Source organism: Nicotiana attenuata, chromosome 8 (genome assembly GCF_001879085.1).
Source record: "Nicotiana attenuata strain UT chromosome 8, NIATTr2, whole genome shotgun sequence".
Classification (NCBI taxonomy): Eukaryota; Viridiplantae; Streptophyta; class Magnoliopsida; order Solanales; family Solanaceae; genus Nicotiana; species Nicotiana attenuata.
Genome location: NC_031996.1, coordinates 19,410,497 through 19,421,058, shown reverse-complemented (window position 1 = coordinate 19,421,058; position 10,562 = coordinate 19,410,497).

Below are 10,562 nucleotides of genomic sequence, written 5' to 3'. Positions count from 1 at the left end.
TTAGATACAAGACCGAAAGGAAATTTCATGGACGGGGTTGCAAATAAGGTGATGAAATATAAAAATCTACACAATATTCCAAAAATCTAAACAAAACAGGAACTTTTTCAATGGGTATAGTTGAAATTCATTAAAAATATATAGATAAGTCAATATACAAAATTTGAGGAAGATTGGTGGTGATTTGGACTAGTTTTGTATCAAAATTCTTAATTAAATCGAGTCCAAAAAAGTCTTCTGCGACACATGTATCAAACATGTATCACGCATGTATCTCACACACAGGTATACATGGATATACCCGTGATACACAATTGATACAAATATGATACATATGTGATACACATATTATTTTTTTTCATGTTCAGCTTTTACTTCGAATTTTCAATTCAAAATACCTCAAAACATCACCAAATCATCCCAAAAATGAGATTCAAGCTCCTTAAGTTGTGCCCAATCTATTCTAATAACACCCACTCAAAACAAAGCAAAAATTTGATATTTTTTTGCTACAAATAGCTAATTGGCTAATATTATTAATATTTTATCAATTGGCCAATTTTTGTAATGAGCTACTTATAAATGGACATAGCTGGTAATTTCCCTCTTTAATTTGAATTCATGATAACCTCGTTAGAGATGTTTCCAAAGAAGGCTTCTTTTATTTTTTGTTTTAGGACTCCAAGAAGAACTTCGCCACAATGCGTGGTTTAGTCGATTTAAGAAGATAGGGTTTGATTCTTTACAACCTTTATTTTTTATAAAAAATGAGGCTAAGAGCCCGTTTGGATTAGCTGATAAGCTTAAAGTGCTGAAAAGTTTTTTTATGTGCTGAAACTGATTTTTAAAATAAGCATTTACGTGTTTGGATAGAAGTGCTGAAACTGATAATAAACAGTTGATGTGTTTGATAAAAAGTACTGATAAGCTATTCTTTTGTTAAAATGACTAAAATACCCTTAATTTATTTTTTTCAAAAGATTATAAATCAAAAAATTTCTTTGTAAAAAAAAAATTAACAACACATACGGAATGAAGAGAAAGTCAAGAAATTTATTTTGGGAAAAGTATTTTGTGATTTGAAAATATTATTAAGGATAAGTTAGTAAAAATGTTGGTCAAACTAAAAGTGCTTATAAGCTGAAAAGCCATAAGTTGAGGGTGACCAGCTTATGACTTATGACTGATTTTAACTTATAAGCACTTGGCTTATAAGCACTTTAGGTGTTTACCAAACGCGTAGATAAACCAAAAAGTGCTTATAAGGCAGTTTGACAAGCTTATAAGCTTAGCCAAATTTTAGGGAATCTTATGGAAAAGTCCCAAATAACTCCTAACTTACCAACCTCTAGACATTAATCATAGACTTACCAAAATTAGCCAAGCACATATAAAAATTGAAAACCCAAATAAACAAGGTTCTTTCTCTCCAAGAATCACATGCAAAGATCTCCTTCCATATTTTTGTGATGACCCAAAAGGTCATCACTTGTTTTTAAATCGAATTCTGCGTTCCGAGGCCTTAAAATTCTCTTTTAGCATCACCTCGATTTGCGTGCGTAGTCCGGGCGCGCAGCCGGAAAGCCTATATGTGAAAATCTGTGAAAAATGATAAATTTTGAATATAACATGAATTAATTTGACTTCGGTCAACGTTTTAGGTAAACAGACCCGGACCCGTGATTTGACGGTCCCGGAGGGTCCGTAGGAAAATATGGAACTTGAGCGTATGCCCGGAATCGAATTCCGAGGTCCCAAGCTCGAGAAATGAATTTTTAAAGAAAATTATTTTCTGAAATTGTTTAAAGAATTTGGAAATGAATTTTGATTAGAACATGTTGGTATCGGGCCCGTATTTTGGTTCCGGCGCCCGGTACAGGCCTTATATATGATTTAAGATAATTTTGTGAAGTTTGGTAAGAAACGGAGTCCGTTTGACGTGATACGGACCTTAAATGCAAATTTGATGTTTAAAGAAGTTTTGGGAAATTTTATTGAATTCGAGGTTTAATTCAATGTTTATGATGTTATTATGGTGATTTGATTACACTAATAAGTCCGTAGGATATTTTTGAGGTTGGGTGTATATTTGGTTTGGAGCCCCGAGGGCTCGGGTGAGTTTTGGATAGGCCACGGGGTGCATTTTGAACTTAGAAAATTTCAGGTTTTTCAGTTGTGCATAGCAGGCCTGCAGGCTTCGCATTTGCGAAGCTTGGCTCGCAAATGCGGTATCGCAAATGCGAGCGGCTTGTCGCAATTGCGAAAGAAGCCCAGGCCAGCTCCCTCTCGCAAATGCGAGGTTATTCTTTGCAAATGCGAAGTTTCCCATTTGGCCAGCGATCGCAAATGCGACCATTGTGTCGCAAATGCGAAGTCGCAAATGCGACTTTGTTTCCGCAAATGCGAAAGTCCGGATTTCTTAAGGGTTCGCAAATGCGAGCCCTGTTTCGCATTTCCCATATCAGCAGAGGTCGGGGTTCGCAATTGCGAATCCCTGTTCGCAATTCCCACATCTGAGACCTGCAACTTTTATACTTAGCCGAATTTTAACCCATTTTTCATATTCTCTCAAAACATAAACACACTTAGGCGATTTTTTAAGGATTTCTTCTTCTCCAAATCAATTGTAAGTCGTTTTTAACTAACTTTCTTCAATTCTTAGCATCTTTTAACATGATTTCAACTTCAAATCAATGATTTTCATGGGGGAAATTGGGTGTTTTGGGTAGAACCTAGGTGTTTTGGTGATTTGGACCTCGATTTGAGGTCTGATTTCAAAACAAATTATATATTTGAGTTCGTGGGGGAATGGGTAATCGGGTTTTGGTTCGAACCTCGGGTTTTGACCATGTGGGCCCGGGGCGATTTTTGACTTTTTGGGTAAAACTTTAGAAAACTCATTTTCATGCATTGGGGTTGATTCATTAGCGTTTATTGATGTAATTAAGTAACTTGTGACTAGATACGAGCGAATTGGTGGTGGAATCAAGGGGTAAAGCTATAATTGAATCGTGAATTATGTTCGTGGCATCGAGGTAAGTGTTTGGTCTAACCTTAGCTTGAGGGATTAGGAGTTGTGTCCTATTTGCTATTTGTTTCTTGTTGAGTACGACGTATAAGCATGGTGACGAGTATCTATACCTTGGTGTCGAGCATGACCGTGAGTCTTATATTGTGATTTCCATGATTTCGTTGTATTATTCATGCCTTGGTGAAGGTTTCTATTGTTATGTGAAGTTTGTGGAAAGAATTGTGATCTATGAACATTGAGGAGCGTTGGCTCAAGTTGTATAACGAATTGTGAAAGTATAAGTGATAATTGAACCTCTAGAGCATTGGCTCGAGTTGTGAAGTAAATTGTGAAGTAAAAGTGAGAAAGAGGAAAGATCATTATGTTGCCCCTTTGCCGGGCTATTGTTGAGTTGTGATTCCCTTGCATTGTGTTCTTAATTGATATTACGGATGCTTAGGTTGATGATTCTTTGTGTTGGAATAAGTTTGGTCATAGTTGAGGTAGTTAGATGTTGGAATAAGTTTGGTTATAGCTGAGGTAGTTAGATGTTGGAACAAGTTTGGTTATAGCTGAGGTAGCTAGATGTTGGAATAAGTTTGGTTATAGCTGAGGTAGTTAGATGTTGGAACAAGTTTGGTTATAGCTGAGGTAGTTAGATGTTGGAACAAGTTTGGTTATAGTTGTTTCTCTCTCGCCGGGATGTAATTACTATTGCTGTCGAATCCCTTGCCGGGATAGTGTAGACCTTATTGATCCCTTGTCGGGACTCTCGTTAAGATGTGAATATTATATGTGGATCGGGTTGCACGCCGCAACAATATTATATGTGGATCTGGTTGCACGCCGCAATAATAATGTATATGGATCGGGTTGCATGCCGCAACAATATTATATGTGGATCGGGTTGCACGCCGCAACAATATTATTTGTGGATCGAGTTGCATGCCGCAACAATATTATATATGGATCGGGTTGCATGCCGCAACAATATTATATATGGATCGGGTTGCACGACGCAGCAATATTATATGTGGATCGGGTTGCACGCCGCAATAATATTATATGTGGACCGGGTTGCACGCCGCAACAATGATAAATTGTCACGACCCCCGTTCACCCTCCATGACTATGTCGTGATGGAACCTAGTTCCTACAACTAGGTGAGCCTAACAGTGCGAAAATAATAATTTAACTTGAGGAATAATCAATTAAAACTGAACATATAAAAAATAACAACTGAATATAAGGCCGCCCGGCCTATACAACTCTAAAGATATGCGGAAGTCTACAACTCAATCCCAAAACCCGGAAACTCACGGGAAACACAGGATAATAGAATTACCATAAGTACTCTAATCTCCAGAATATCTACATCAAAAGTATGATAGGATATTAGCTCTACAACTAGAATAAGGAAGAAGACTCTTCGGTCCGCGAACGCTGCAGATATACCTCGAAGTCTCCGTGTGTCTCCTCGCCTCAAGGATAGTGCGCCTGAGAAGAGGTACCTGGATCTGCACATGAAAAACATGCGCAGGAAGGGCATGAGTACATCACAGCGGTACTCAGTAAGTGCCAAGCCTAACCTCGGTTGGGTAGTGACGAGGAAGGTCAGGGCCCTACTGAGGTAAAATATAATATTAATTAACAGTATGAAAATCTGACAGAAATAATGAGTACAGCAGTGAGATAAGACAGGCTAACGAAATAATAGCAACTACAGAAAGAACGAAATGAACGCAGAATGACTACAACTCAATACCAAGAATAACAATGAGGGTCTCCCAGGATACCGTCCTGCAGCCCTTTTCTCAACTGTCAAGTGGATCTCCCGGGATACCGTCCCGTAGTCCAACTCATGTGCCAAACCGAAGGATCTCCCGGGATACCGTCCCGTAGTCCAACCATCAATATGCAGGGGGGGATCTATTGGGAATCTAACCCGCAGTCCCAAAGTAAAAGTGCAGGGGGGATCTACCGGGAATCGAACCCGTAGTCCCAAAATAAACAAACGAGGGGGGGGGGGAGCTACCGGAATCCCACATCCGTAGTCCCAATGTAAATGCGCAACCACAGCCAGAAATATACCAAGTAATGAAGTACAAAATACAACACAGATAGAACTAGCCTAGCATGCTTCACGTAGAACAGTCAAAACGACTCAAGCAATTAGGCAATCAAGTCAACTAAACATGCTTTTCCTAATCTAGCACAAGTAATAATTTCAACTAGAATAAGGCAAGTAAGAAAGAAACCAAATCTCAATAACTTAAGTAAAACCGGATTTTCCATCAATCGGCTCAAGTACGCGCCCGTCACCTCACGTACAAGGCACTCAAATATCAAGTAACAATCCTAAGGGGAAAAGTCCCCCACACAAGGTTAGACAAGCCACTTACCTCGAATCGACACCAAAATCAACTCGAAATCACACTTTTGCCACGAGTATCCGACTCCAAATGGCCCAAATCTGTTTAATTCAATTACATATCGTAAGTAATATTGCAAACAACTACTTCCACTATTAAAATTAAAGCTAAGGCGCGAAAATAGGTAAAATGACCAAAATGCCCCTCAGGCCAACGTCTCGGAATCGAATAATTTTCACATTTTCAGAACCCTCGTACTCTCACGAGTCTAACCATATAAAAATGTCCCAAATCGGAGGTCAAATGCCCACTCAAAATCCAAAAGTTAGGTCTAAGAAGTTTTCCCCAAACTATCCAATTTTGATCCTAAATTCGAATTCTAATGATGGATTTAACTAGATATTGATGGAATACAACTAAATAGGATTAAGAAAACGTTACCCAATGATCTTCTCTTCAAAACCCTCCAAGAATCGCCCTCTCCCGAGCTCTCAATTGATTTTTCTATCTTTTGAACTCAACCCTCGAATTTCTTATATCTCAACAGGGATTACCGTTTCTGCGGCCAAGCCGTTTCTGCCGTCTCTTTAAAAATCCGACCTTCCGCTTCTGTGGTTCCCATCTCGCAGAAGCGGGCCCGCTTCTGCGGAAATCCTGCCGCATCTGCGTTTCCTGAGGAGGATGCCCCTACTCGCTTCTGCGGTGACCAAGGCCGCTTCTGCGGCTCCGCTCCTACGGTTCCCAAGCCGCAGAAGCAAAAAGATACCAAAAGCAGCAGAACTGCTACCTTTCAACTTCCAAAATTCTTCCGTCGCTCATCTGAAACCATCCCGAGGCCCCCGGGACCTCAACCAAAAACACCAATACCACCTAATACCTTATTCAAACTTGTACCAATCCTTAAAACACTTAAAACAACACCGGAAACCCGATTTAATCAATGATTCAAGCCTAAGAACTTCAAATTTCTTCCAAATACGCTTTCGATCAAAACCTAACCAAAACACGTCCGAATGACCTGAAACTTTGCACACACATCCCAAATGACATGACGGAGCTACTGCAACTTCCGGAATTCCATTCCGGCCCTCGGATCAAAATTTCACTATCGGACCGGAAACTTCAAAAATTCAAACTTCGGCATTTCAAGCCTAAATGAGCTACGGACTTCCAAAATACATTCTGAACACGCTCCCAACCCCGAAATCACCTAACGGAGCTAACGGAACCATCGGATTTCCATTCCGAGGTCGTCTTCACACTATTCCGACTACGAACCATTTTTCCACACTTGAGCTCTCGTTTAGGGACTAAGTGTCCCAAAACTCTCCGAAACTCAACACCGAACGTCCCGGCAAACCAAAATAGCAGAAATGAACTTAGGGGAAGCAGTTAATGGGGGATCGGGGCGTTAACTCTTAAGACGACCGGCCGGGTCGTCACATCCTCCTACAGTAAAACATTCGTTCGTCGTCGAACGAGCATTGAGAACATACCTGAAGTAGTGAAAAGGTGAGGGTACTGGCTGCGCATATCCCGCTCGGTCTCCCAAGTCGCCTCCTCGGCCGGCTGACCCCGCCACTGAACCTTCACTGAAGCAATGTTCTTTGACCTCTACTTTCTGATTTGTCTGTCCAATATAGCCATAGGCTCCTCAACATAGGATAGATCCTTTTCCAACTGGACTGAACTGAAATCCAACACGTGAGACGGATCACCGTGATACCTCCGGAGCATCGAAACATGAAATACCGGATGAACTCCGGCCAAACTGGGAGGCAAGGCAAGCTCATAGGCAACCTCCCCAACTCGCCGCAAGATCTCAAAAGGGCCAATAAACCTCGGACTCAACTTTCCTTTCTTCCCAAACCTCATGAAGCCTTTCATAGGCGAAACCCGAAGCAGAACCCGCTCACCAACCATATATGAAACATCACGAACCTTCCTGTCCGCATAACTCTTCTGTCTGGACTGGGCTGTACGGAGTCTATCCTGAATCGTCTTAACCTTCTCCAATGCATCCTGAACTAACTCTGTGCCCAATAGCCTGGCCTCACCCGACTCAAACCAACCCACCGGGGATCTACACCTCCTACCATATAAGGCCTCATACGGGGCCATCTGAATGCTGGACTGATAGCTGTTGTTGTAAGCAAACTCCGCCAATGGCAAGAAATGATCCCAAGACCCTCCAAACTCAATCACACACGCACGGAGCATATCCTCAAGAATCTGAATAGTGCGCTCGGACTGTCCGTCCGTCTGGGGGTGGAATGCTGTGCTCAACTCCACCCGAGTGCCTAACTCCTGCTGCACGGCTCTCCAGAACCGCGATGTAAACTGGGTACCTCTGTCCGAAATAATAGAAACTGGAATACCATGCAGACGGACAATCTCCCGGATATAAATCTCTGCCAACCGCTCCGATGAATAATTGGTACACACAGGGATGAAATGAGCGGACTTGGTCAGCCGATCCACAATGACCCAAATGGCATCAAACTTCTTCAAGGTCCGTGGGAGTCCCGATACGAAATCCATGGTGATGCGCTCCCACTTCCACTACGGAATCTCTATCTGCTGAAGCAACCCACCTGGGCGCTGGTGCTCATACTTTACCTGCTGGCAGTTGAGGCATCTAGACACATAACCAACTATATCCTTCTTCATCCGCCTCCACCAATAGTGCTGCCTCAAGTCCTGATACATCTTCGCGGCACCCGGATGGATGGAATACCGCGAACTATGGGCCTCTGCTAGAATCAACTCTCGAAGACCATCAACATTGGGCACACAAATCCGGCCCTGCATCCTCAATACCCCGTCATCTCCAATGGTCACATCTCTGGCATCTCCACGCTGAACCTTGTCCTGAAGGACAAGCAAATGAGGGTCATCATACTGCCACTCCCTGATACGATCAAATAAGGAGGACCGAGAAACCACACAAGCTAGAACCCGACTGGGCTCCGAAAGATCCAATCTCACAAACTGGCTGGCTAAGGCCTGAACATCCATCGCCATAGGCCTCTCCGAAGCTGGTAAATATGCCAAACTCCCCAAACTCTCCGCCCGACGACTCAAGGCATCCGCCACCATATTGACCTTGCCCGGGTGATACACGATAATGATATCATAATCCTTCAGCAACTCTAACCACCTCCTCTGACGCATATCAAGATCCTTTTGCTTGAGTATATGCTACAAACTCCGATGATCGGTATAGATCTCACAAGGCACACCGTACAAATAATGACACCAAATCTTCAAGGCCTGAACAAAAGCAGCTAACTCGAGGTCATAGACAGGGTAATTCTTCTCATGTATCTTCAACTATCTGGACGCATAGGCAATCACCCTACCGTCCTGCATCAACACCGCTCCAAGGCCAACTCTCGAGGCATCACAATAGACAGTATAAGACCCCAAACCGGTAGGCAACATCAAAATTAGGGCTGTAGTCAAAGCTGTCTTGAGCTTCTGAAAGCTCGCCTCGCACTCCTCTGTCCACTTAAATAGGGCACCCTTCTGGGTCAATCTAGTCATAGGGGCCGCAATCGATGAAAATCCCTCCACGAAGCGACTGTAGTAGCCCGCCAAGCCAAGGAAACTGCGAATCTCTGTAGCTGAGGATGGCCTGGGCCAACTCTGTACGACCTCTATCTTCCTCGGATCCACCCGAATACCCTCACTCGAAATCACGTGGCCTAAGAATGCCACAGAACTCAGCCAAAACTCATATTTTGTGAACTTTGCATATAACTTCTTCTCCCTCAAGGTCTGAATCATGGTCCTCAGGTGCTGCTCATGATCTTCCCAACTCTGGGAATACACCAGAATATCATCAATAAAAACAATAACGAACAAGTCAAGATATGGTCTGAACACACTGTGCATCAAATGCATGAAAGCTGTTGGGGCATTGGTCAGCCCAAATGACATAACAAGGAACTCGTAATGACTATAACATGTCCTGAAGGCAGTCTTCGGGATATCTGGCTCCCAAATCTTCAACTGGTGGTACCCTGAGCGCAAGTCAATCTTAGAAAACACCTGTGCGCCCTGAAGCTGGTCAAACAGATCATCAATACGAGGCAAAGGATAACGGTTCTTCACTGTAACCTTGTTCACTGGCGATAATCAATACACATACGCATAGAACCATCCTTCTTTTTCACGAACAAAACAGGAGCACCCCACGGTGAAACACTAGGTCGAATAAAACCCTTACCAAGCAATTCCTGTAACTGATCCTTCAACTCCTTCAACTCAGGAGGAGCCATACGATACAGAGGAATGGAAATGGCCTGAGTGCCCGACAACAGATCAATGCCAAAGTCAATGTCTCTATCGGGCGGCATGCCCGGAAGATCAGCTGGAAACACATCGGCATAATCCCGTACCACTGGAACTGAATCAACAGAAGAGGTATCAACACTGAATCTCTCACATAAGCTAAATATGCGGCACACCCCTTCTCAACCATACGCTGAGCTTTAAGGAAAGAGATAACTCTACTGGGAGTGTGATCTAGAGTACCACTCCACTCAATACGTGGAATACCTGGCATAGCCAGCGTCACGGTCTTGGCGTGACAATCAAGAATAGCAAAATGGGGCGACGACCAGTCCATGCCCAAAATAATGTCAAAATCCACCATACCGAGTAACAATAAATGTGCTCTGGTCTCAAAACCACGAATAGTAACCAAACATGACCGATAAACGCGGTCCACAACAAGAGAATCCCCCACAGGAGTAGAAACATAAACAGGGGCACTCAAAGAATCCCGAGGCACACCCAAATGCGGAGCAAAGTAAGAAGACACATAAGAATAAGTAGAGCCTGGATCAAATAGAACCGATGCCTCTCTGTGGCAAACCAGTATAATACCTGTAATGACAGATTCGGAGGCAACAGCCTCGGTACGAGCAGGAATAAAATAATATCTGGCCCGATCCCTCTCTCGAGGGCGACCTCTATCTCCCCGACCTCTGCCCCTAGCCGGCTGGGCAGGTGGGGTAGCAGCTGGAGCTGTGACCATGGACTGAGAAGTCTAAGGAGCACGCTGTGGCTGAGCAGTCTATGAAGATGCAGCCCTACCAAGTCTGGGGCAGTCCCTAACCATGTGGCGTGTATCACCACACTCGAAACAAGCTCTGGGAGGACGCGGTGGCTGT